General features: G+C 43.3%; 2 protein-coding genes across 5 annotated transcripts in view; one reads left to right on the top strand and one right to left on the bottom strand.

The window, feature by feature from the left end:
* LOC309644876 (uncharacterized protein) overlaps positions 1-24,078 on the bottom strand; it is a 140,822-nt gene that overhangs the window by 23,033 nt on the left and 93,711 nt on the right. The window contains exon 5 of one of the 4 annotated variants that reach the window (XR_014254643.1): positions 5,889-6,883. The exons of the other annotated variants lie outside the window; for them this stretch is intronic. The gene's annotated coding sequence lies outside the window, so the exon portion shown is untranslated. Of the gene's footprint in view, positions 1-5,888; positions 6,884-24,078 lie in introns of those variants that run through there. 4 annotated transcript variants of the gene reach the window in all.
* The window catches only part of SDK1 (sidekick cell adhesion molecule 1), a 1,005,745-nt gene that overhangs the window by 930,837 nt on the left and 50,830 nt on the right, over positions 1-24,078 (top strand). The gene's annotated exons all lie outside the window — the stretch shown is intronic.

The following is a 24,078-nucleotide window of genomic DNA, read 5'->3' as shown; positions in this document are numbered from 1 at the left end:
GACCAGGGCTCGAACCCGTGTCCCCTGCATTGGCAGGCAGATTCTCAACCACTGCGCCACCAGGGAAGCCCTCTATTACATTAAAGACACAGAAGGATCCAGGGACGGCAACCTGTAATCAAACCCATTAATATTTCTGAGGGAAAGCACATGAATATTCAGACTGAGCGGGGAAAATAATGATTATAAATAGCCTCTCATCAGGTCAGGTCAGGTTTTGAAGAACTTTTGAACTTTGGAGTGGCGTGTGAGGATTATGCACCTGTGTTTACATACCTTTCTACCCCACCAGACTGAACAGAGGAAGGGAGACACTGGCTCCCCAGCCATCCATAAAATTTGAAGCCTCAGTACAATGTGTGACTAAGAAAATGCTGAATGAAAAGGTAGTGCTGAGGAATCAAAGGATGTCCTTCCCTGCTCCGAAGTGCTGCCCTCCTCTGGGCAACTGGTAAACTGACAGCCTGATCCAGAGCTGGATAAACCTTTTCTGTCAAGGGCCACAGAGTAAATGGTTTTCAGCTTTTCAGGCCAGATGGTTTCATTTGAAGCTGCTTAACTCTGCCATTATAATGCAAAAGCAGCCTTAGACAATATGTAAATAAACAGGTGTGTCTGTGTCCCAACAAAACTTTATTTATAATAATGGGCTGAGGGCCTCACTGGCCCAGAGACCACATTTGCTGACTCTTGAACACATCCATACGAATGTCTTATTTGATGATTCACTCAGCAAACACAGGACTTCTGTCATGTGCTAGGCACCTTTCTCGTGCTAGAAATTTAGCAGTGATTAGAAACACAAGTTGATGGCCTCATTGAGTTTACGTTCTAGCTGATTCCAGTAATTAGATTAGCATCTTCAGATCATCTCAGCTCTGTGCTTCACTTTGTCTCTATAAGAGTGGACCATGGCCGAAGATATTAACAGACGCCTCACCAAAGAGGATATACAGATGTCAAATAATAGTATAGAAGATGCTCCACATTATATGTCATTAGAGAAATGCACATTAAAACAGTGAGATACCACTACACACCTATTAGGACAGACAAAGTCCTGAACACTGACAACACCGAATGCTGGTGAGGATGTAGGTCCTCTCATTCATTGCTGGAGGGAATGCAAAATGGTGCAGCCACTTTGGAAGACAGTGTGATGACTTCTCACAAAATTTAACTATACTTTTACCATAGTACCATGGGATCCAGCAATGGCGCTTCTTGGTTTTACCCAAAGTGAAACCGTGGGTGAGCTTTAGTTAAATCCATTTCACCTGTAACCTGCCTTCACTAATCAAGGTCGTTTTAATTGTTGTTGCAAAAGACTTGCACGTCCTCCAAGCCGCACGAAGCCTAAACAACAAGGTGTCTGCCCGAGTTGTTTTCCAGGAACTTGGAGTCAGCTGTGTCTAATTCGAGCTGAGCTGGTTAAGACTGGATAGGGCCACCCACCCTGCAGTTAGGCATATGCGAGTGTCAGGTGAACTTTGCTGCAAACCTAGGCTTCTCAGCGTTGTGGCTTGCTGCGCATCAGGCAAAATGAACCTGGTTTGCAAACAAAAGGAGTGGAAAACGTCTGTACACACAAAAACCTGCACGTGGATGTTTATAACAGCTTTATTCATAACTTGGACGTAACCAGGATATCCTTCAGTAGGTGAGTGGATAAATAAATTGTGGTCCATCCTGACAATGGAATGTTACTCAGTGCTAAAAAGAAATGAGTTATCAACTCATGAAAAGAGGACATACTGTGTGATTCCAACTATATGACATTCTGGAAAAGGCAAAACTATGGAAACAGTAAAAAAGCAGTGGTTTGTAGGGTGAGGGAGAGATGAATAAACGGAGTGCAGAGGATTTTTAGGGCAGTGAAAATACTCTTTATGACATTATAATGGTGTATATATGTCATTACACATTTGTCCAAACCCATAGAATGTACAGCACCCAGAGTGAACAGTAATGTGAACTGTGGTCTTTGGGTGATGATCATGTGTCAACGTAGGTTCATCCTTGGTAAAAAATGGACCATTCTGGTGGGGATGTTGATAATGGGGGAGGCTGTGTGAGGGGTAGGGGACATGGGAAATCTGCGCACCTACCCCTCAATTTTGTTATAAACCTAAAACTGCTTTTTAAAAAAATCAAGTCTTAAAAAAAAAAAGTCATCGGCACCTGCAATTGATGCTTTTTATTCGCGGGTTCCATAATTCCGAATGCGCCTTCACCCTAAACCTTATTGGTAATCCCCAAATCAGCACTTGCAGGGCTGCTGTGCAAAGCAGAGAAAAACTTGATACACCCGATGCGACCCCTTGCCCTCGTGTTTCAGTTCTTGTGCTGTAAACAAGCAGTCTTCCTGCGGTCTATTTATGCCACGTTTTGCATTTTTATGCTCTTGCTGTTGAAAGTACCCCCTAAGCATGGTGCTGAAGTGTGGTCTAGGGTTCCTAAGGGCGTAAAGGCTGTGATGTGCGTTTCAGAGAAAACATGTGTGTTAGATGAGCTTCATGAATGCCTAAGTTGCAGCGCGGTTGGCTGTGAGTTCAATATTAATGAATCAACAATATAAAATAAGGTGTCTTTTAACAGAAACACACATAAAAGTTATGTACTGATCCGTTGATGAAAATGCTGGGACCAGAGGCTGGCGGGAACTTAACCCCAAACTTCCTGGGAGCAACCATTCATTAATTCAGAGTTTGTGGTGACTTTATAAAACACAGATACCAGGAGTAACAAAAATCAACTGTATTTGGTAATAGTGTTCTCTTATCTTTTAAATCTCAACCTTATCCATAAGTATGATTCTTTCTTCCTTTATAACATTATTTATCTGGGCCTTCTCTCTTTTTCCTCGATCGGTCTTGCTAGAACTTTGTCTATATGGGTTTGTTTGGTTTGGGTTTTTTTTTTTTTAAGAATCAACTTTCGGCTTTTTAAGATTTCTTCTCTAACCCACAAATTGTTTAGCAGCATGCTTTAAAATTCCCAACTACTGAGCATTTTTTGATTGTCTTTTCACATTAGCTTCTAACTTAATAATATGTGATCAGAGAACAAGGGCTGTATGTAAACTATCCTGTGAGATTTACAGAGGACGCTGTGTGGCCTGGTAATGACGCCGCTAACACTGGTGGGTGCCCGAGGGTCCTGTCCACCTTTAGCACTGAATGCAGGATTCCACGTGGGTCCACTCAGACAATGTGATTTGTGCAGATCTCCCAAATCCTTGTTCATTTTTTGTGTGATTACCTTATCGATAACTAAAACAACTGTAGGGGTGGATTTATCCATTTCCCCTGCAGTTCTAACCATTTTTAGCTTCCTCCGTATAGGGCTATTTTGTTGGGTGCATTCATGATTAGAACAGCCATGTCTTCTCACCAAATGGAACCTCTTACCATTTTGCAGAGACCAGCGCCATGCCTTATCACGCTTTATGTCTTAAAGACTAATTTATCTAATACGTAAGAGCAGCGGTCTTTGGGGTAGTATATTACTGATGGGTCTTTTACTCCATCCTTTTATTTTTGACCTCTGCGTGCCTTTTGCTTTAGATGTACCTCTTAAAAACAAGAGACGGGGGTAGAAGAGAATAGTTGGGGTCATAGCAACGTCTCCCCTCTCCCAGAGCATATTATAAAATCCCTGACTTCTGCAGACACTGCTTAGATTGAAGGAAGGGGTTCACTTCCTGCCCCAGCCTGCCCTCTGGCTTCCCAGATGGAATCATAGGGGCGGCTGGGGAAGAGCCAGCTTCATGTGCACCATTGGAAGGACCAGGGGAGCCCATTTGTCACACAAAGCGTGGAGACCGCAGCTCAATCTCTTTCCTTTTCCTATATTTTGACTTGTTTTAGTTGCCTTCATTTTCCATGAGGTCAGACATGGGACTTGGGGACCAGAGGCAGAAGGGGACCCACAGACAAAAGAACCAAGCGAGCCAGTGGGAAGCGCACCCCCCATCAGGGCAGAAAGTGCCCCCTTCCCAGGTCCATTCGTTCTACAAAGCTCTGTGAAATAGAGTTCACGTGAGGTCACTTCACAAGTTCCTTATTTGCATGTAAGACCCTTTTCTTCTAAACCAGAACAGAAGAGATTTAGAACAAAATTCATAGATAGTGTAGCCAGAATTTGGCCTCCATACACCAGTACCGAACTGAATCTCAGAGACAGAGTTTGGGGTGAAGTAGAAGAGAATAGCTTCATTGCTTTGCCAGGCAAAGGGGGCCATAGCAGCCTAACCACTCAAAACTGTGTGTCCCGACCTGGAGGGGGCAGTGAGGAGTTTTATAGAAATGGTTCAAGGAGGAGGGCGTGGTCAGCTCGTGGACATTCTTCTGATTGGTCGGTGGTGAGGTAATTGGGAGTCGGCATCATCAACCTTCTGGTTCCAGCTGGGCTGGGGTCTCCGTGCTTGTGGGCAGCATGCAGTTAACTTCTTCCACCTGCTGGGGGTTTCAGTCTCTGCAGAACAGCTCAGAGATATTATGTGTGTCCCTTGAGGGGAACAGGACCCTGCCCCCGGGCTGCACTATTGTTGCTCCACTGCTCCTTCCTTGTCTCCGCATCCCCTCCCTTCCCTGATTAGCCACTGTTTGAACCTGCCCTTCGGAACTCAGGGAAGGTCCTGGAGGCTGAATGAAGCTTCTTTCCTAAAAACAAGAAACGGGGGACACAGAAAGGCTTTTGTGCCCGAGAGCCCCACAGGGTCCTGCTCCAATAGGGCCATAGAAACAAGGAAGGGAAAGTAAATGAAGCAACCAGGCTTAATCATTGGGGAACAGTGGGGACTATGTGAGCAGATGTATTGGTCCCGCCTAGAAGCTGCCAATTTCCAACCTGTGGAATTTCCCAGCCGTTGGGCGGTGTCTAGTGACTGGAGATCGGTACTGGTTTGTTGGAAGCAATTATTGATGTAGGGGTGCTGAGCTGGGAGGGGGTGAGTAAGGTACGCAGAGCATGTGAGAGCTGAGTCTCAGGAGAGATGCAGTAGCACCGTCTGTCTCTTTTTTTTTTTTCCTGCATGTGTAGATGTTCCCCTCTAATGAACATTGAGTTGAAAGGACCAAAATTCAAAGTTTTTGACTGAGTCACAAGGACATCAAGCTTTTAGAACCAACTTACAAACTTGAAAATAATAGCCTTTAACATCAAGAGGGAGACTCAGATACAGTATATGTTTCAATGGTGACATGATCATCTTATCAATATAATTAAAGTTTTAGAGAAGACATTTAAAATTGAAACTCTGGAAGCCAGTTTACCTGAATGTATCAAGTGCTTTATTCAAAAAGTATACATTCAACCTGAAAATTCCACACATAGGAACCTGTCTTAAGGTCAAAAGGGGACCGTTGGACATAGGTGAATATATGATATTATTAACTGCATTACTCTTTTTTTTAATGTTACATCATATTTTTTTTTCTTTATTTTTGGGGAGCTGCGTTGGGTCTTCATTGCTGCGCACGGGCTTTCTCTCGTTGTGGCAAACAGGCTAGTCTTCGTTGCAGTGCACGGGCTTCTCATTGCAGTGGCTTCTCTTGTTGTGGAGCACGGGCTCTAGGGCACAGGCTCAGTAGTTGTGGCGCACAGGCTTAGTTGCTCTGCGGCATGTGGGATCTTCCTGGACCAGGGTTCAAACCTGTGTCCCCTGCATTGGCAGGCAGATTCTTAACCACTGCGCCACCAGGGAAGTCCCTGCATTACTCTTTATATTAGAGAAAACAAGAAAATAACCTAAAAGACTATTGATAGAAAATTGATTAAGCAAGTCATGGCACAGCCATGCAAAGAATACTTTTCAGCTATAAAATTACGCTGCAGTTCAATAATCACTGACATGGAAAGATGGCCACATAATAGTAAGTGAAAAAAATGTACGAAAATACACGTGCCTTGGGACTTTCCTGGTCCAGTGGTTAAGCCTTCGCCTTCCAATGCAGAGGGTGTAGGTTCGATCCCTGGTCAGGGAGCTAAGATCCCACATGCTTCACGGCCAAAAAACCAAAACATAAAACAGAAGCAATATTGTAACAAATTTAATAAAGACTTAAAAAATGGTCCACATCAAAAAAAAATCTTTAAAAAAAGAAAATACATGTGTCTTGAAAAAATGTCTGAAAGGTTATTGATCAAAATGTTAAGGAAAGTTAGGATTACTGGCAATCTATTTTTTTCTTTGTTTCTTATATTTTGTAAAGTATTTGAAGTAAACACAAATGATTATAATAACTTACAAAAGTAAAGTTACTAAAGAGTGCGTTGATAAATTTCTCTCAGCATTTAAATGAATAATTGATCTATTTAGTGGCTCACTAAATAACTAATTATAACTCTAAGTTATAAATTCCCAAAGCGTGGGAGAGTGTTTTTCTTCTCTTCTCCCAGCAGCTCCATACACAGCCCTGCAGGTAACAAGAACTCCATTATGGCTGTTGACTGACTGGGTATTGAGATGTCAAGGGCTGAGGAAATATTAGTGAAAATAGCTAAGAACTGAATTGCACAGCTGAGACTTTGGCACTCGAACTTTCATAATTGAAAACTAAAACCTTCAAGTCATTTCATTTTATTATAAATGAACCCACCCCACAACTCTCCTTCAGCTTTGAAATCTTGCCAAAGTGTTGATTATAATCCCACCCCTCTACTAATGGAAGAGTTTTTAAAGCTGTTTAATGACATCGTTTTCTGCAAATCATAACGAGGGAGACAAAAGTGAATCAGGTGTTTGAAAAAGCCATGCATGGACCTGTGATTTCTGATACAGGAGCAGGGCCTGGCTGGGCAGCTTTGAGGTGAGAAAAGTGTATTTTGCATCCCTAGCTTCCTCACCATTGTCGTTGCCTTCTGCGTCAGTCAACTATCCCTGCATAAGGAATAATCACAAAAATCTCAGCGGCAAAAAAAAAAAAAAAAATTGCATGTGTTTGTTGATCTAGTCTGGGCTCATCTGGGGGGTTTCTACTGCTTCAGGCTACGAGTCTAGCTGGCCTTTCCCCCTTCCCCATCTAGGATTAAGACTCTAGTCTGTGCCATGTGGATTCACTTTGGATCCAGGTTAAAGACGCAGAAGCTATTCAGGGGAAGCTCCTCTTTTGTCAGTGATAGAAGGTCAAGAGTACATGCCCAACCTTGCAAGCACACTTTGAATCCCTGCCTGTGTCATCCCACTGGCCAAAGCCAATGCCCAACAACCGTGGGCAGGAAAGACCACAGCAAGGGTGCATTATAGGAAATCATAACCAGTTATTCAACTGACCAAGCCCTTATTCTCTTAGAAGGTTCTTTGGGGGTGGGGGGGAAGGCGCGCCCCAAGCTGATGTAGGCATGGCTTTTCTCATCTCTTGGTTGTAGGGGCACAAAGGGATTCCCCAGCGTGTACAGGGAGCATCCTTGGGGCGGAGGGGAGACTAGAGTCCGTTTCCCCTCCAAGTGAGATGACATGCAGCAAGAGGCAGGAGGCCCCAAGTGTGCAGCTCTGGATGGGTACCAGCCGAGGAGCATTTCCATTTCCCTCGAATTACTGGGTAGCAACAGCATTCACACTAATAACTCCTTGCTTTAAACCTCCAAGAAAAGCGTGTGCAGTGTTACTCTCTGAAGTCTTAACTTAGGCTGGGTTCTTGGGGACTGTGGCGAGGTACATCGGGATGTACACAAACACGGACGATGTTAGGAAAGTTGAAAGAAGGTGTGAGCGACAGGGTACTTCTGCGGCCTTTGGTGACTAACGAACATCAGGGAGGCTTTCTGCCTTTTCCCCCCAAGTCTAGACACAAGTTGGCGATTGGCGTGTCTATTGTGTCCTAAACGAGGAGAGGCACACAGAACTCCCCGAGGCTTAAGTGTGGCCGGGATGAGAGGAAAACAGGAAAGTCTAAAAAACAATACAAAGCAGTGAACGGGAAAATCTAGAGCCTCTCAGGGAGGCTTGGAAACAGGACGGATCAGAGCAGGGGGTCCTCAGACCATCAGCCTCAGTATCACCTGGGAACTTAGAAATGCAGGTTCTCGGGCTTCAGCCCAGACCTGCTGAATCAGAAACCCTGGGGATGGGGCCCAGCTACACATGTGTTTACAAACCCCACCCCCCCGCCCCAGGTGATTGAAACCGGGGAATCACTGGAGAAGGACAGTCTGTAGAGGAGAGAAGGATGGGCATTCCCGGGGTGATGGGTGGGGTGAGCTGGGGGGAGGGAACAGCATAAACAGAGACAGATGGGCACTGCGTGACCCTGGGGCGCTGGTTTGCTAGGGCTGCCATCACCAAGTGATGACTGTGCAGCTGAAATAACAGAAATTTGTGGTTTCCCAGTTCTGGAGGCCAGAAGTCCGTGATCGAGGTGCGGGCAGCGTGGGTTCCTTCCGAGGCTGCGAGGGAGGGTCCTTTCTGCGCGGAGACAGGTGGTTTGCCGTCAGTCTTCGGCGTTCTGTGGCTCGTCGATGCATCACCCCGATCTCTTCCTTCTCCCTGTGTGCCTTTCTGTTCCTGTGTCCAAATGCCCTCTTTTAATGAGGATATAGATCATAGTGGATTAGGGCCCGCCCTAATGACGTCATCTTAACCTGATCCTCTGCAAAGACGCTATTTCCAAATAAGGTCCCATCATGGGTGCTGGGGTTAGCACTGTAGCATCTCTGGGGGAAACACAATTCGACTGCAGTTCAGTCGCTGGCAGTAGTGATTAATGCAGGGGTGAGCATGTGACCCAGTAGGAGCCAGTCGGATGCAGTGAGATTACAGCTAAGAATTCTGGATTTGACCTTGAGGGGACATGAGGTCTGGAGGCGCCCCAGCCTTCTCCGGCCTGTCAGGGAGAATAGGAGTCCAAGAATATGAGGGAACCCCCCTCTCCTTGGCGGTGAGTGGGACCAGAGAATATAGGGAAACAGTGGGTCCAGGTGATATCATTTGAGTCATTAACGCCAGGACTCTTCCTAGACTTTCCCAGTACATGAACCAATACATCTCCTTTTTGTCAAAGTCATTTTGGATTGCGGGTTTTCGTCCCCAGAAATCTAAAGAATCTGAACAGATACAGATAGTTCAGGGTCTATAAAGTCAAAGCTAGTTCGTACCCCATACTGGTAAGTGTAGAAAAAAAACCCAAAACCACTGGAGTAAAAGTATGAAGCTGTTCTTGGCTAGAGGGAACCAGTCCAGAGATTCAGGCTGCCCCAGGCCCTACCCGTCTGCAGAGAGCGACGTCTTAACCCCTGGGGCCCATGCCTGGCAGACCGTGTCTCCACTGTCTACCCCCGCTGCTCAGACTGGGGTCCACCGGGCCAGCAGCGGCTGCATCCCCTGGGAGCTGGTCAGAAATGCAGGTTCCCAGGTCCCGCCCTGGAATTTCTGAATCGGACTCGGCATTTTAACAGGATCCCCACTGATTCATATGCACATTAAACTCAAGAAGCACTGTTCCAAACTAATTAGCAGGGAAAGTCGCGGTGGATTGAATCCTAGCTCTTTCAACAATCAAATTGAATTTCTGCTTAATGTGATCGAAAGCTATACCTCCAAGGATTGAGATCCAGGACTGAGATCCGACAACCAAGTCATCCTATGACATAATAATATCATACTATATTATACTATATTGTATTTATATATGACATAATACATCAGTAGTAATTTACATTATAGTGTAGTATCGTATATGGATTCCACTTGGAAGAATACAAGGCATCAGACAGTATTTTTTTGTACATGTTATGTCTTTATTGAATTGCATCATTAATTCTGTTAGCCGTGATTGTCAGCATCCTGAACAAAAGCTGCTGAGCGATGGCTCAGCTCTTACCTTCGTACATTTCCATTCACTGAGTGTCCAGAGCAGCCCACTGGACACTTGATCAGCGCCAAAATAACCCTCCTTAGAAACCTAGACAGCCGAAAGGGCAGGAGACATCTCCAGCAATTCACCTGCTAGGGCAAGTAAATTCCGTCTTGCTTCCTGAATTTCAAAGTGATTTTTTTCCCTGCCCTTCCACTGCGTTAAAGCCTCTGGGAGTGAGTTTCTACCTGCTGTCATTGTTCATGGCACAATTTCAGGGTAAGGGCACCAAAGGTGTAAGGGTCCCTGGGTGCCACATTTCCGGGGTATCAGCAACAGTCCATAGACGGCAAATAAACCAAAGTTAAACTTATCCTCACCGGCCTTTTCACATCTCTGATTCTTTATATACTTATTTTATTTTGATCAGAGTGGATGCCGTCAAAGAATAAGATGATCAGAGCTTAGACAAAACATGCAAAGCCGAGTCCATTCCAATGCAGACAAAGGGGCATGTGTCCCTGAAGAAAAGTGCTGAGCAGAAATGCAGGGTTTCGATTGTAGAGGGGACCCTAGTAGTTGTGCTAACTAAAGATTGACAGCTACCACTGTAAACAGAACAAGTCCAGAGGTGTGTGCACAGTGGGTTAACACGAGTCCTGTCATTCACTGGTCCTGCAAACATCTTCAGTTTGGGCCAGTCGGGGTCAGGGGTCAGTCCACATGCGTGGTCCTTCATCAGCAGCAGTAGCCTAGGGCCAGTTGTATGACCTGGCCAAGCGGTGCCGTGAGTGGAAATTTTTTATATACAACATCAATTCACTTAGTCAACATTTATCGATCCCCTGATACGGATTGCTTCATTCTGATCTCGGCTCAAATGTCATCGCATTGGAGAGGCTTTTCCTTATCATCTGGCCCCGCCCACTCCCCATCCCCTGCTCTGCAGCCCCTGCCTGTTAACCCTGTTCTGTGTGTGCTTGTCGGCTGGGCTGTGGTCTCTTCCACTCCAAGCTGCAGCCATGGGGAAGGGGCTTTGTTTTGCTTCTGGCTGTATTTTCACACCTAGAACAGAGAGTGGGTGCCCCGTATGTGTTTCCCAGTGAAAAGCCTCAGGTGCTAGACAAAACTAGAGCTTCTGAAGCAAAAACAGTATGATAAACAAAGCCAGATGCTCTGTATTTTAGTAAAATATTTTTTTAAACTCTGTATTAAAAGCAGAGGGAAATGAGAACACTTGTCACTTGTATCCTGCTTTGGAAGGCAATCTGCCAGCCTCCGTAAACATTTTAAATTCTCACACCCTCCGACGCGAGAGTTCTGTCTCCCTGGACCTCCACCTGCCCCCACCTGTCTCGTGTACAAGAAAGGATGTGCCTGGATGTCCGTAGCGACTTTGTGAAAAATTGAAAACACGTCTCGGGCCCCATCAGCCACGTGCTTCCCCTGGGTCCCCTCAGAGGACAGAGCAGGCATCCAGTGACTGCAGCGCTCGTTACCCACGGCCTTACCCCGCCCTTGTCACGCCACGTGCGTGACCGTGGCCAGTCCACTCAGTCAGCAGCCGTGATCGGTTTCCACACCTCATGGCCCCAAAGCGGGGTGTCCTTGACCTTCCCTGGTCTGAGGGTCTGCACTCCCCCCCCGCTGAGCAGGCTGTCCGGTCTCAGCCCTGCATGCTGGACGGCCAGGGCAGACGGCACCGGTGTCAGCTCGGCCGGGCCCACGCGTTTAGGGGAACTTTTGTGAAGGAAGGACCCTTAAGAGCCAGTAACTCATGCTTTGCCACTTTCTCCCATAAAGCCGAGCTGCTCCGGGGCCAGGTTGACTACAGTCCCCAAGACGCCAGGCCCACCGGACACGTAAGGCTCTTGGGCCCTTCTCACCAGTCCGTCATAGAGTCCAATACACCCACTGCCCCAAAATGGGAAGGTCACGCAGACGACCCCAGGCCTCTGTTTCACCAAAAGCCCAGTAGGAAGCTAGTACCTGCTTTTTGAAAGTCATGTTATCTAACAGCTGTGTCGAAACAAGTCCAAAACCCCAAAGGGACCTCCTGGTGGAGGCTGCCTCGCTATGGAGCCCGGAGGCTCCAGTTTAGCAAGATCCTCATGCCTGTTCGGCCACCAGTATCTAGAGAGGTCGCCAGGGTGCTGGGCCCCCGCGCAAAGTCCTGACCCATCATCAGTGGTAGCAAGTGGCAGGGAAGCCCACCCCCTCCGGCTCTCCGCATGCAGCCCCGACAGTGTGGAGGGCAATCTGCTAACTCTGAGTTCACCAACTTAAACGTTTATCTCACTCCAAAACAGCCTCCAAGGTGACACACAAAATAAACCCTCGCAGTACATTTACCCCTCCCCCCGCTGCGCCCAGCGTCCCATCCCCCGCAGGACCAGGTAGGATGGGCCCTTGGGTACCTGTATCCAATGGGGAAATCGACGTTTGAGGTCCTTCCTCCCAACGTACTTAGACAGTCATCCAGCGTGCTCAGTCCTCCTCTGGGACAGGGAGACTCGGCCTCACCCTGAATCCTGAAAGCTGCAGAGAGGGACCCAGAGACAGTGTGTCTGTGCCAGCAGGCGAGTCACATTGACGCGCAGGTCTCAGCAGCGTGACAACCTCTCCTCGTGGTCCAGTGAACGACATTCCAACGTCACGAGTCCACCCCAAGCCCTCTGCCAGCTCTGGGGACTCAGAACCCTTTCTTCTCCCACCTGGAGGAGAGAGCAAAACCCAAAAGCACCATCTGGGCTACTTGTTTCGACCGTACAGCCTACTCCGCAAACCACCCCACTAGCAGGCGACCGAGTGGAGAACCCCACCCGGCCCGGCTGATCGTGGAGTTTGGCCAACATGTCAAGTACCGATTCCCATGACCTTCCCTCAGGTCCCACTACTTGGCCTTTGGGCCCCTCGTCTGCCTTGTCCAGGAGGCCAGGTCAGGACCCCAGCCTCATTACCAAAAGGGTTAATGAGAATCGGGGAAGGGCCTGGGCTTTTTCCCCACCAGCGCGCTAAGGACTTAGCTGGCCACCATTTCATATACCATTTTTTTTTTTAATAAATATTTTTGTTTTTCTATTTTTGGCTGCGTTGGGTCTTCGTTGCTGCACGCAGGCTCTAGTTGCGGCGAGCGGGGGCTACTCTTCATCGAGGTGCGCGGGCTTCTCATTGCGGTGGCTTCTCTTGTTGCGGAGCTCCGGCTCTAGGTGCGTGGGCTTCAGTAGTTGTGGCACGTGGGCTTCAGTAGTTGTGGCTTGCGGGCTCTAGAGCGCAGGCTCAGTAGTTGTGGCGCACAGGCTTAGTTGCTCTGCAGCATATGGGATCTTCCCGGACCAGGGCTCGAACCCGTGTCCCCTGCATTGGCAGGTGGATTCTTAACCACTGTGCCACCAGGGAGGTCCCTCATATACCATTTTATATCCGTAGACATGGGTCAGAGACATGACTGATGTATCACTCATGGCACAAACAGTAGACAGAGTGGCATCTCATGTGTTCTCCCACACCCGAAACCCCACAGCGCCATGCGTGAAGGGCCAGATGTCACCTGTACAGGCAGTGGGGTGCACCCCAGGACCCTAAAATGGGGAGATTCTGCACTCGTATGGGATTTCTGGCATATCTGCTAGCCTTCCCCTCTGGAGAGGAAGATTAATCACTCCCTGGGATGCAAGCAGATATTTCCAGGAGAGGAAGGAGATTTTATCTTGATGACCCTGGGACACCTCTAGGAAGGTACTTCTCTAAATTTCTCTGGTGGAATATTCTAGCTCTAGGTTTCAATACAGGCTTGCTGTTGAAATGTGTTCTTGGCTCAGAAGGCCTGTACCGTGCAAGCATACAAGAAATCCATGGAGAATTGTCTTCCAACAGTATCATCTTTTGTGAATTGTCCTTTCAAATATTTGGCCCATTTTTTATTTGGCCATTCATCTTCTTATTATCTACATATATATGATACAAGTCCTTTGCAAGGTATGTGTATTACAGATATTGCAAACAAAAAAAATCCAATTATGTGACTTGCCCTGTTGTTTACTTAATGATGTTTTTCAACATCTTGTAAAGTCCAGTTTATCAATTTAAAAAATTTTGTAATTTGCTTTTTGTATCCTATTTAAGAAATTCTTGGTTTTTTAATTGAAGTATAGTTGATTTACAATATTGTGTTACTTTCAGGTGTACAGCAAAGTGATTCAGTTAAATATATATTTATATATTTTCAGATTCTTTTCCATTATAGGTTATTATAAGCTATTGAATACAGTTCCCCATGCTATACAGTAAATCCTTGTTACTTATCTATTTTATATTTAATAGTGTGTATATGTTAATCCCATACTCTTAATTTTTTTCCCTACCCACCTCCCTTCCCCTTTGGTAACCATAAATTTGTTTTCTACGTCTGTGAGTCTGTTTCTGGTTTTGGGGTTGTTTTTTTTTTAAATTTATTTATTTTATTTATTGTTTGTTTTTGGCTGTGTTGGGTCTTTGTTGCTGCACACAGGCTTTCTCTAGTTGCGGTGAGCGGGGGATACTCTTCGTTGAGGTGTGCGGGCTTCTCATTGCGGTAGCTTCTCTTGTTGCGGAGCACGGGCTCTAGGTGCGTGGGCTTCAGTAGTTGTGGCACACAGGCTCAGTAGTTGTGGCTCATGGGCTCTAGGGCCCAGGCTCAGTAGTTGTGGCACACGGGCTTAGCTGCTCTGCGGCATGTGGGATCTTCCTGGACCAGGGCTCGAACCCATGTCCCCTGCATTGGCAGGTGGATTCTTAACCACTGCGCCACCAGGGAAGTCCCTCTGTTTCTGTTTTGTAAATAAATTTGTTTGGCTTGTGGGATCTCAGTTCCCCAACCAAGGATTGAACCCAGGCCACAGCAGTGAAAGCCCAGAATCCTAACCATTTGGCCACCAGGGAACTCCCTGTATTCTTTTTTAGATTCCACATGTAAGTTATATAATATTTGTCTTTCTCTGTCTGACTTAACTTCACTTAGTATGATAATCTCTAGGTCCATCTATGTTACTGCAAATGGCATTATTTCATTCCTCTTTATGGCTGAGTAATATTTACACTGTATATATATACCACATCTTCTTAAACCAGTCATTTCTTGATGGACAGTTAGGTTGCTTCCATGTCTTGGGTACTGTACATAGTGCTGCTATGGACATTGGGGTGCGTGTATCTTTTCAAATTAGAGTTTTCATCTTTTCCGGATGTATGTCCAGGAGTGAGATTGCTGGATCATATAGTAGTTCTATTTTTAGTTTTTTAAGGAACCTCCATACTGTTTTCCATAGCGGCTGCACCAATTTACATTCCCAACAGTGTACGAGGGTTCCCTTTTCTCCACACCCTCTCCAGCATTTATTATTTTTACACTTTTTGATGATGGCCACTCTGACTGGTGTGAGGTGATACCTTATTGATTGATTTCTCTAATAATTAGCGATGTTGAGCATCTGTTCATGTGCCTCTTGGCCATCTGTATGTCTTTTTTGGAAAAAAATAAAAAATAAAAGGAAATTCACATCTAAAATTCACTCCCATTTTATGACCATTTATTGGCTAATAAATGATTGACTATTGAATGAAAAAAAATTGGTAGCTCAAAGGCGGCAGCATGATATGGTGATAGGACTTGGCTACAGACTGGGTTTATATTCCAGATTCACGTCTTATGGTTAAATGATGTGGGCAGGTCACTCCATTTTCTTGTGTCTTCTCTATAAAGCAGAGACGATCCTTCCCACCATGCAGGGGTGCTGTGAGGCTGGGATGATGTCACAGATGTAAAGTGCAGCCAGCAAGGACCTGGTACATTGCATGGGAAACTCCCTGGTGGTGCAGTGGTTAGGACTCCGCGCTATCACTGCGAGGGCGCAGGTTTGACCCCTGGTCAGGGAACTAAGATCCCGCAAGCCACGCAGCATAGCCAAAAAAAAAAGGACCTGGTACATTGCTGCCTCTCAGTATATTATTTGCCTCCTTATCTGTTTGATGAAATTTATGTATCTAAAACTCCCCATTCTCCATGAGATCTCACTGCATTGCTATTTCTCTGACTGGAAATTATAATACACATCTCAAAAAAGAAAAAATCATTGCATGCCCTAAGTTGCAAATATTTTTTTCCTGTGCATTCGTCTAGGAGCTTTGTTTGAGCTTTCACATTTAGGTATATGTTCCATTCTGAGTTAATATTGTGTGTGGTCTGGTGTAAGGGTTGATGCTTATTTTTTTTCCACATGGATATCCAGTTATTCTAGCACCATTTTTTCTTCAACTTTTTTTTGGAAGTATAGTTGATTTACAGTGTCGTGTTAGGTTCAGGTGTACGGCACAGTGATTCAGATATAGATATATATGTATACATACATATTGTTTTTCAGATTCTTTTCCCTTATAGGTTATTTACAGAATATTGAATATAGTTCCCTGTGCTTTACAGTAGGTCCTTATTGGTTACCTATCTTATATACAGTAGTGTGTATCTGTTAATCCCAGCCTCCTAATGTATCCCTCCCCCACTTTCTTTTTTTTTTTCACACACACACACTGTATTTTATTTTTACAAGAGATAAATAGACTGACACCAAGCATTGTACATGGATGACCACAACAAAAGCAACAATGATTGCAATTACCAAACATGAAACACACTCATACTATGTCATAATATTGACATTCAGTCCAGTAATCCTCCACTGTAACAGCTCCTTTACTTTGCAGTGAAAATTGATTTGTATATTCTTTGCCTCTGAGTCCTTGTGGGATTTTTTTTTTAATTCAGACAGAAAGTCACAAAAATTATACTCATCCTCATCAGTTCACTCAGTCCCATGTAATTGATTTTTTTTTCATCTTGATCTTTTGTTAGCACTTTTATGAGTTCATCAGTTTTTCATTAGAGTTCTGAAAATGCTTATTCATTCAGTTCAGCAGTACAGTCAGTTACCAGAAACCTGTACTTGTCAGAGTCTTTTCCATGAATTTCTTGAAGATGAAAGCCTTTTTATAGGAACATATTTGCAAAAGCATCAGAGTACACCCAGAACTGTCTGTAAATGACAAAAGACTTAAAAATGACCACTGTTAAAGATTTGATGAAAGTTCATAATAATGCAGTTGACAAGAAAATTAGTTATTTCTGAGATATACATTTTAAAGTAATAACTAGGATTATTACTTATAACATTATACCAGAACATATAAGATTTTGAGAAATTTCATGTAATGTCTGAAACATTTATATTAACATATTTCCATACATATTTCCATACAAATACAAATATAAGATTTTTAGAAATTTCATGTAATGTCTGAAACATTTATATTAACATATTTCCATACAAATAACCCAATGAAAGTATAGTATTAGTTGTTTTGTTTGTTTGTTTTTTTATACTGCAGGTTCTTCTTAGGCATCAATTTTATACACATCAGTGTATACATGTCAATCCCAATTGCCCAATTCAGCACATCACCATCCCCACCCCACCGCAGATTTCCCCTCTTGGTGTCCATATGTCCGTTCTCTACATCTGTGTCTCAACTTCTGCCCTGCAAACTGGCTCATCTGTACCATTTTTCTAGGTTCCACATACATGCATTAATATACGATATTTGTTTTTCTCTTTCTGACTTACTTCACTCTGTATGACAGTCTCTAGATCCATCCACTTCTCAACAAATGACTCAATTTCATTCCTTTTTATGGCTGAGTAATATTCCATTGTATATATGTACCACTTCTTCTTTATCCATTCGTCTGTTGATGGGCATTTAGGTTGCTTCCATGACCTGGCTATTGTAAATAGTGCTGCAATGAACATTCGGGTGCATGTGTCTTTTTGAATTACGGTTTTCTCTGGGTATATGCCCAGCAGTGGGATTGCTGGGTCATATGGTAATTCTATTTTTAGTTTTTTAAGGAACCTCCATATTGTTCTCCATAGTGGCTGTATCAATTTACATTCCCACCAACAGTGCAAGAGGGTTCCCTTTTCTCCACACCCTCTCCAGCATTTGTTGTTTGTAGATTTTCTGATGATGCCCATCCTAACAGGAGTGAGGTGATACCTCATTGTAGTTTTGATTTGCATTTCTCTAATAATTAGTGATGTTGAGCATCTTTTCATGTGCTTCGTGGCCGTCTGTATGTCTTCTTTCGAGAAATGTCTATTTAGGTCTTCTGCCCATTTTTGGATTGGGGTGTTTGTTTCTTTAATATTGAGCTGAATGAGCTGTTTATATATTTTGGAGATTAATCCTTTGTCCGTTGATTCGTTTGCAAATATTTTCTCCCATTCTGAGGGTTGTCTTTTCGTCTTGTTTATGGTTTCCTTTGCTGTGCAAAAGCTTTGAAGTTTAATTAGGTCCCATTTGTTTATTTTTGTTTTTATTTCCATTACACTAGGAGGTGGATCAAAAAAGATCTTGCTGTGATTTATGTCAAAGAGTGTTCTTCCTATGTTTTCCTCTAAGAGTTTTATAGTGTCCAGTCTTATATTTAGGTCTCTAATCCATTTTGAGTTTATTTTTGTGTATGGTGTTAGGGAGTATTCTAATTTCATTCTTTTACATGTAGCTGTCCAGTTTTCCCAGCACCACTTATTGAAGAGACTGTCTTTTCTCCATTGTGTATCTTTGCCTCCTTTGTCATAGATTAGTTGACCATAGGTGCGTGGGTTAATCTCTGGGCTTTCTATCTTGTTCCATTGATCTATGTTTCTGTTTTTGTGCCAGTACCATATTGTCTTGATTACTGTAGCTTTGTAGTATAGTCTGAAGTCAGGGAGTCTGATTCCTCCAGCTCCATTTTTTTGCCTCAAGACTGCTTTGGCTATTCGGGGTCTTTTGTGTCTCCATACAAATTTTAAGATGATTTGTTCTAGTTCTGTAAAAAATGCCATTGGTAATTTGATAGGGATTGCATTGAATCTGTAGATTGCTTTGGGTAGTAGAGTCATTTTCACAATGTTGATTCTTCCAATGCAAGAACATGGTATATCTCTCCATCTGTTGGTATCATCTTTAATTTCTTTCATCAGTGTCTTATAGTTTTCTGCATACAGGTCTTTTGTCTCCCTAGGTAGGTTTATTCCTAGGTATTTTATTCTTTTTGTTGCAATGGTAAATGGGAGTGTTTCCATAATTTCTCTTTCAGATTTTTCATCATTAGTGTATAGGAATGCAAGAGATTTCTGTGCATTAATTTTGTATCCTGCAACGTTACCATATTCATTAATTAGCTCTAGCAGTTTTCTGGTGGCAGTTTTAGGATTCTCTATGTATAGTATCATGTCATCCGCAAACAGTGACAGTTTTACTTCTTCTTTTCCAATTTGTATTTCTTTTATTTCTTTTTCTTCTCTGATTGCTGTGGCTAGGACTTCCAGAACTATGTTGAATAATAGTGGTGAGAGTGGACATCCTTGTCTCGTTCCTGATCTTAGAGGAAATGCTTTCAGTTTTTCACCATTGAGAATGATGTTTGCTGTGGGTTTGTCATATATGGCCTTTATTATGTTGAGGTAGGTTCCCTCTACGCCCACTTTCTGGAGAGTTTTTATCATAAATGGGTGTTGAATTTTGTCAAAAGCTTTTTCTGCAGCTATTGAGATGATCATATGGTTTTTATTCTTCAGTTTGTTAATATGGTGTATCACATTGATTGATTTGCGTATATTGAAGAATCCTTGCATCCCTGGGATAAATCCCACTTGATCATGGTGTATGATCCTTTTAATGTGTTGTTGGATTCTGTTTGCTAGTATTTTGTTGAGGATTTTTGCATCTATATTCATCAGTGATATTGGTCTGTAATTTTCTTTTTTTGTAGTATCTTTCTCTGGTTTTGGTATCAGGGTGATGGTGGCCTCATAGAATGAGTTTGGGAGTGTTCCTTCCTCTGAAATTTTTTGGAAGAGTTTGAGAAGGATAGGTGTTAGCTCTTCTCTAAATGTTTGATAGAATTCACCTGTGAAGCCATCTGGTCCTGGACTTTTGTTTGTTGGAAGATTTTTAATCACAGTTTCAATTTCATTACTTGTGATTGGTCTGTTCATATTTTCTGTTTCTTCCTGGTTCAGTCTTGGAAGGTTATACCTTTCTAAAAATTTGTCCATTTCTTCCAGGTTGTCCATTTTATTGGCATAAAGTTGCTTGTAGTAGTCTCTTAGGATGCTTTGTATTTCTGCGGTGTCTGTTGTAACTTCTCCTTTTTCATTTCTGATTTTATTGATTTGAGTCCTCTCCCTCTTTTTCTTAATGAGTCTGGCTAATAATGGCTTATCAATTTTGTTCATCTTCTCAAAGAACCAACTTTTAGTTTTATTGATCTTTGCTATTGTTTTCTTTGTTTCTATTTCATTTATTTCTGCTCTGATCTTTATGATTTCTTTCCTTCTGCTAACTTTGGGTTTTGTTTGTTCTTCTTTCTCTAGTTTCTTTAGGTGTAAGGTTAGATTGTTTACTTGAGATTTTTCTTGTTTCTTTAGGTAGGCTTGTATAGCTATAAACTTCCCTCTTAGAACTGCTTTTGCTGCATCCCATAGGTTTTGGGTCGTCGTGTTTTCATTGTCATTTGTCTCTACGTATTTTTTGATTTCCTCTTTGATTTCTTCAGTGATCTCTTGGTTATTTAGTAACGTATTGTTTAGCCTCCATGTGTTTGTCTTTTTTACGTTTTTTTCCTTGTAATTCATTTCTAATCTCATAGCGTTGTGGTCAGAAAAGATGCTTGATATGATTTCAATTTTCTTAAATTTACTGAGGCTTGATTTGTGACCCAAGATGTGATCTATCCTGGAGAATGTTCCGTGCGCACTTGAGAAGAACGTGTAATCTGCTGTTTTTGGATGGAATGTCCTATATATATCAATTAAATCTATCTGGTCTATTGTGTCATTTAAAGCTTCTGTTTCCTTATTTATTTTCATTTTGGATGATCTGTCCATTGGTGTAAGTGAGGTGTTAAAGTCCCCCACTATGATTGTGTTAATGTCAATTTCCTCTTTTATAGCTGTTAGCAGTTGCCTTATGTATTGAGGTGCTCCTATGTTGGGTGCATATATATTTATAATTGTTAAACCTTCTTCTTGGATTGATCCCTTGATCATTATGTAGTGTCCTTCCTTGTCTCTTGTAACATTCTTTATTTTAAAGTCTATTTTATCTGATATGAGTATAGCTACTCCAGCTTTCTTTTGATTTCCATTTGCATGGAATATCTTTTTCCATCCCCTCACTTTCAGTCTGTATGTGTCCCTAGGTCTAAAGTGGGTCTCTTGTAGACAGCATATACATGGGTCTTGTTTTTGTATCCATTCAGCCAGTCTATGTCTTTTGGTTGGGGCATTTAATCCATTCACGTTTAAGGTAATTATTGATATGTATGTTCCTATGACCATTTTAATTGTTTTGGGTTTGTTTTTGTAGGTCCTTTTCTTCTCTTGTGTTTCCCACTTAGAGAAGTTCCTTTAGCATTTGTTGTAGAGCTGGTTTGGTGGTGCTGAATTCTCTTAGCTTTTGCTTGTCTGTAAAGCTTTTGATTTCTCCATCAAATCTATATGAGATCCTTGCTGGGTAGAGTAATCTTGGTTGTAGGTTCTTCCCTTTCATCACTTTAAGTATATCATGCCACTCCCTTCTGGCTTGCAGAGTTTCTGCTGAGAAGTCAGCTGTTAACCTTATGGGAGTTCCCTTGTATGTTATTTGTCGTTTTTCCCTTGCTGCTTTCAATAATTTTTCTTTGTCTTTAATTTTTGCCACTTTGATTACTATGTGTCTCGGCGTGTTTCTCCTTGGGTTTATCCTGTATGGGACTCTCTGCGCTTCCTGGACTTGGGTGGCTATTTCCTTTCCCATGTTAGGGAAGTTTTCGACTATAATCTCTTCAAATATTTTCTCTGGTCCTTTCTCTCTCTCTTCTCCTTCTGGGACCCCTATAATGTGAATGTTGTTGCGTTTAATGTTGTCCCAGAGGTCTCTTAGGCTGTCTTCATTTCTTTTCATTCTTTTTTCTTTAGTCTGTTCCGCAGCAGTGAATTCCACCATTCTGTCTTCCAGGTCACTTATCCGTTCTTCTGCCTCAGTTATTCTGCTATTGATTCCTTCTAGTGTAGTTTTCATTTCAGTTATTGTATTGGTCATCTCTGTTTGTTCTTTAATTCTTCTAGGTCTTTGTTAATCATTTCTTGCATCTTCTCAATCTTTGCCTCCATTCTTATTCCGAGGTCCTGGATCATCTTCACTATCATTATTCTGAATTCTTTCTCTGGAAGGTTGCCTATCTCCACTTCATTTAGTTGTTTTTCTGGGGTTTTTTCTTGTTCCTTCATCTGGTACATAGCCCTCTGCCTTTTCATCTTGTCTATCTTTCTGTAACTGTGGTTTTTGGTCCACAGGCTGCAGGATTGTAGTTTTTCTTGCTTCTGCTGTCTGCCCTCTGGTGGTTGAGGCTATCTAAGGGGCTTGATGGGAGGCTCTGGTGGTGGGTAGAGCTGACTGTTGCTGTGGCGGTCAGAGCTCAGTAAAACTTTAATCCACTTGACTGTTGATGGGTGGGACTGGGTTCCCTCCCAGTTGGTTGTTTTGCCTGAGGCAACCCAACACTGGAGCCTACCTGGGCTCTTTGGTGGAGTTAATGGCAGACTCTGGGAGGGCTCACGCCAAGGAGCACTTCCCAGAACCTCCGCTGCCAGAGTCCTTGTCCCCACAGTGAAACAGAGCCACCCCCTGCCTCTGCAGGAGACCCCCCAACACCAGCAGGTAGGTCTGGTTCAGTCTCCCCCAGGGTCACTGCTCCTTCCCCTGGGTCCCGATGCGCACACTACTTTGTGTGTGCCCTCCAAGAGTGGGGTCTCTGTTTCCCCCAGTCCTTTCGGAGTCCTGCAATCAATTCCCACTAGGCTTCAAAGTCTGATTCTCTAGGAATTCCTCCTCCCGTTGCCGGACCCCCAGGTTGGGAAGCCTGACGTGGGGCTCAGAACCTTCACTCCAGTGGGTGGACTTCTGTGGTATAAGTGTTCACCAGTCTGTGAGTCACCCACCCAGCAGTTATGGGATTAGATTTTACTCTGATTGCGCCCCTCCTACCGTCTCACTGTGGCTTCTCCTCTATCCTTGGACGTGGGGTATCCTCCTTGGTGAAGTCCAGGGTCTTCCTGTCAATGATTGTCCAGCAGCCAGTTGTGATTCTGGTGCTCTCGCAAGAGGGAGTGAGAGCACGTCCTTCTACTCCGCCATCTTGGTTAATCCCCCCTCCCCCGCTTTCTGCTTTGGTAATCATAGGTTTGTTTTCTGTGTCTGTAGGTCTAACATCATTTGTTGAAAAGACTTTCCCCCCATTGATTTGCTCCAGCATCTTTGTCAAAAATTAATCATATATGCATGGATCTGTTTCTAGACTCTATTTCAGCATAGCCCAGTAGAAATATAACACAAGCTATAAGTGTAAGCTATGTGTGTAATTTTAAATTTTCTAGTAGCCACATTTTAAAAGGCAGGCAGCTATTGGGATGCCATCTTAATAACTCGTAGTTTAGTCAACCAGGAATACCTACCCACAGGTACTGTTTTATGAACAGATCCAGGCTGGCCAGCACAGGTGATGGTGCATAATGAAATACGTTTCAAGTAAAATAAAACAGATTCAGTTGGTCCATAACCTGGAGCCTCAGCTGAAAGCAGAGCCCATGAGTTGCGACTTTCAATGCGATGTTATATAATCAACGCTAAACATTTCCTCCCAACCAAGCTCAACAGAGCAAAGAGCAAGGTGAGAGATCCATAATCAATACCGTGAGTAATATGAAGTTTATTGAACTCCAAGAGGCAAGAAATTGTTAAAGACTGAAATAAATCTTAAAGGTTAGTCAGAACTAACATACGATATTCTGGGCCAGCCTCATGGGTTAAGTTTCTAGAAACAACTGGATGAGACTTACTGGTTAACAAACAAAGATTTCAGGGAGAAGTAACATTAGGAGAACAAAGATTGTGAATAAGCATGTCTTTAGAATTATTGATTAGTTAACAAAAGATAAACAACAGAGACATAACAAAATGCTGGACTAAGCGTCACTTTCCTCTGACTGCAACTCCTGTAAAATGGCAGAAAATATAATTTTAATGAGAATAAATACATAATAGTACTAGACTGTAGAAGAGTTTTTTAAATTTTATTGAAGTATAGTTGATTTATAATGTGTTAATTTCTGCTGTACAGCAAAGTGATTCAGTTATATAGTACATATATACATTCTTTTTTATA

This window comes from Balaenoptera physalus, assembly GCF_965194825.1.
Source record: "Balaenoptera physalus genome assembly, chromosome: 16".
NCBI lineage: Eukaryota > Metazoa > Chordata > Mammalia > Artiodactyla > Balaenopteridae > Balaenoptera > Balaenoptera physalus.
The sequence above is the reverse complement of the archived record's forward strand: the minus strand, read 5'-3'. Positions and strand labels throughout refer to the sequence as shown.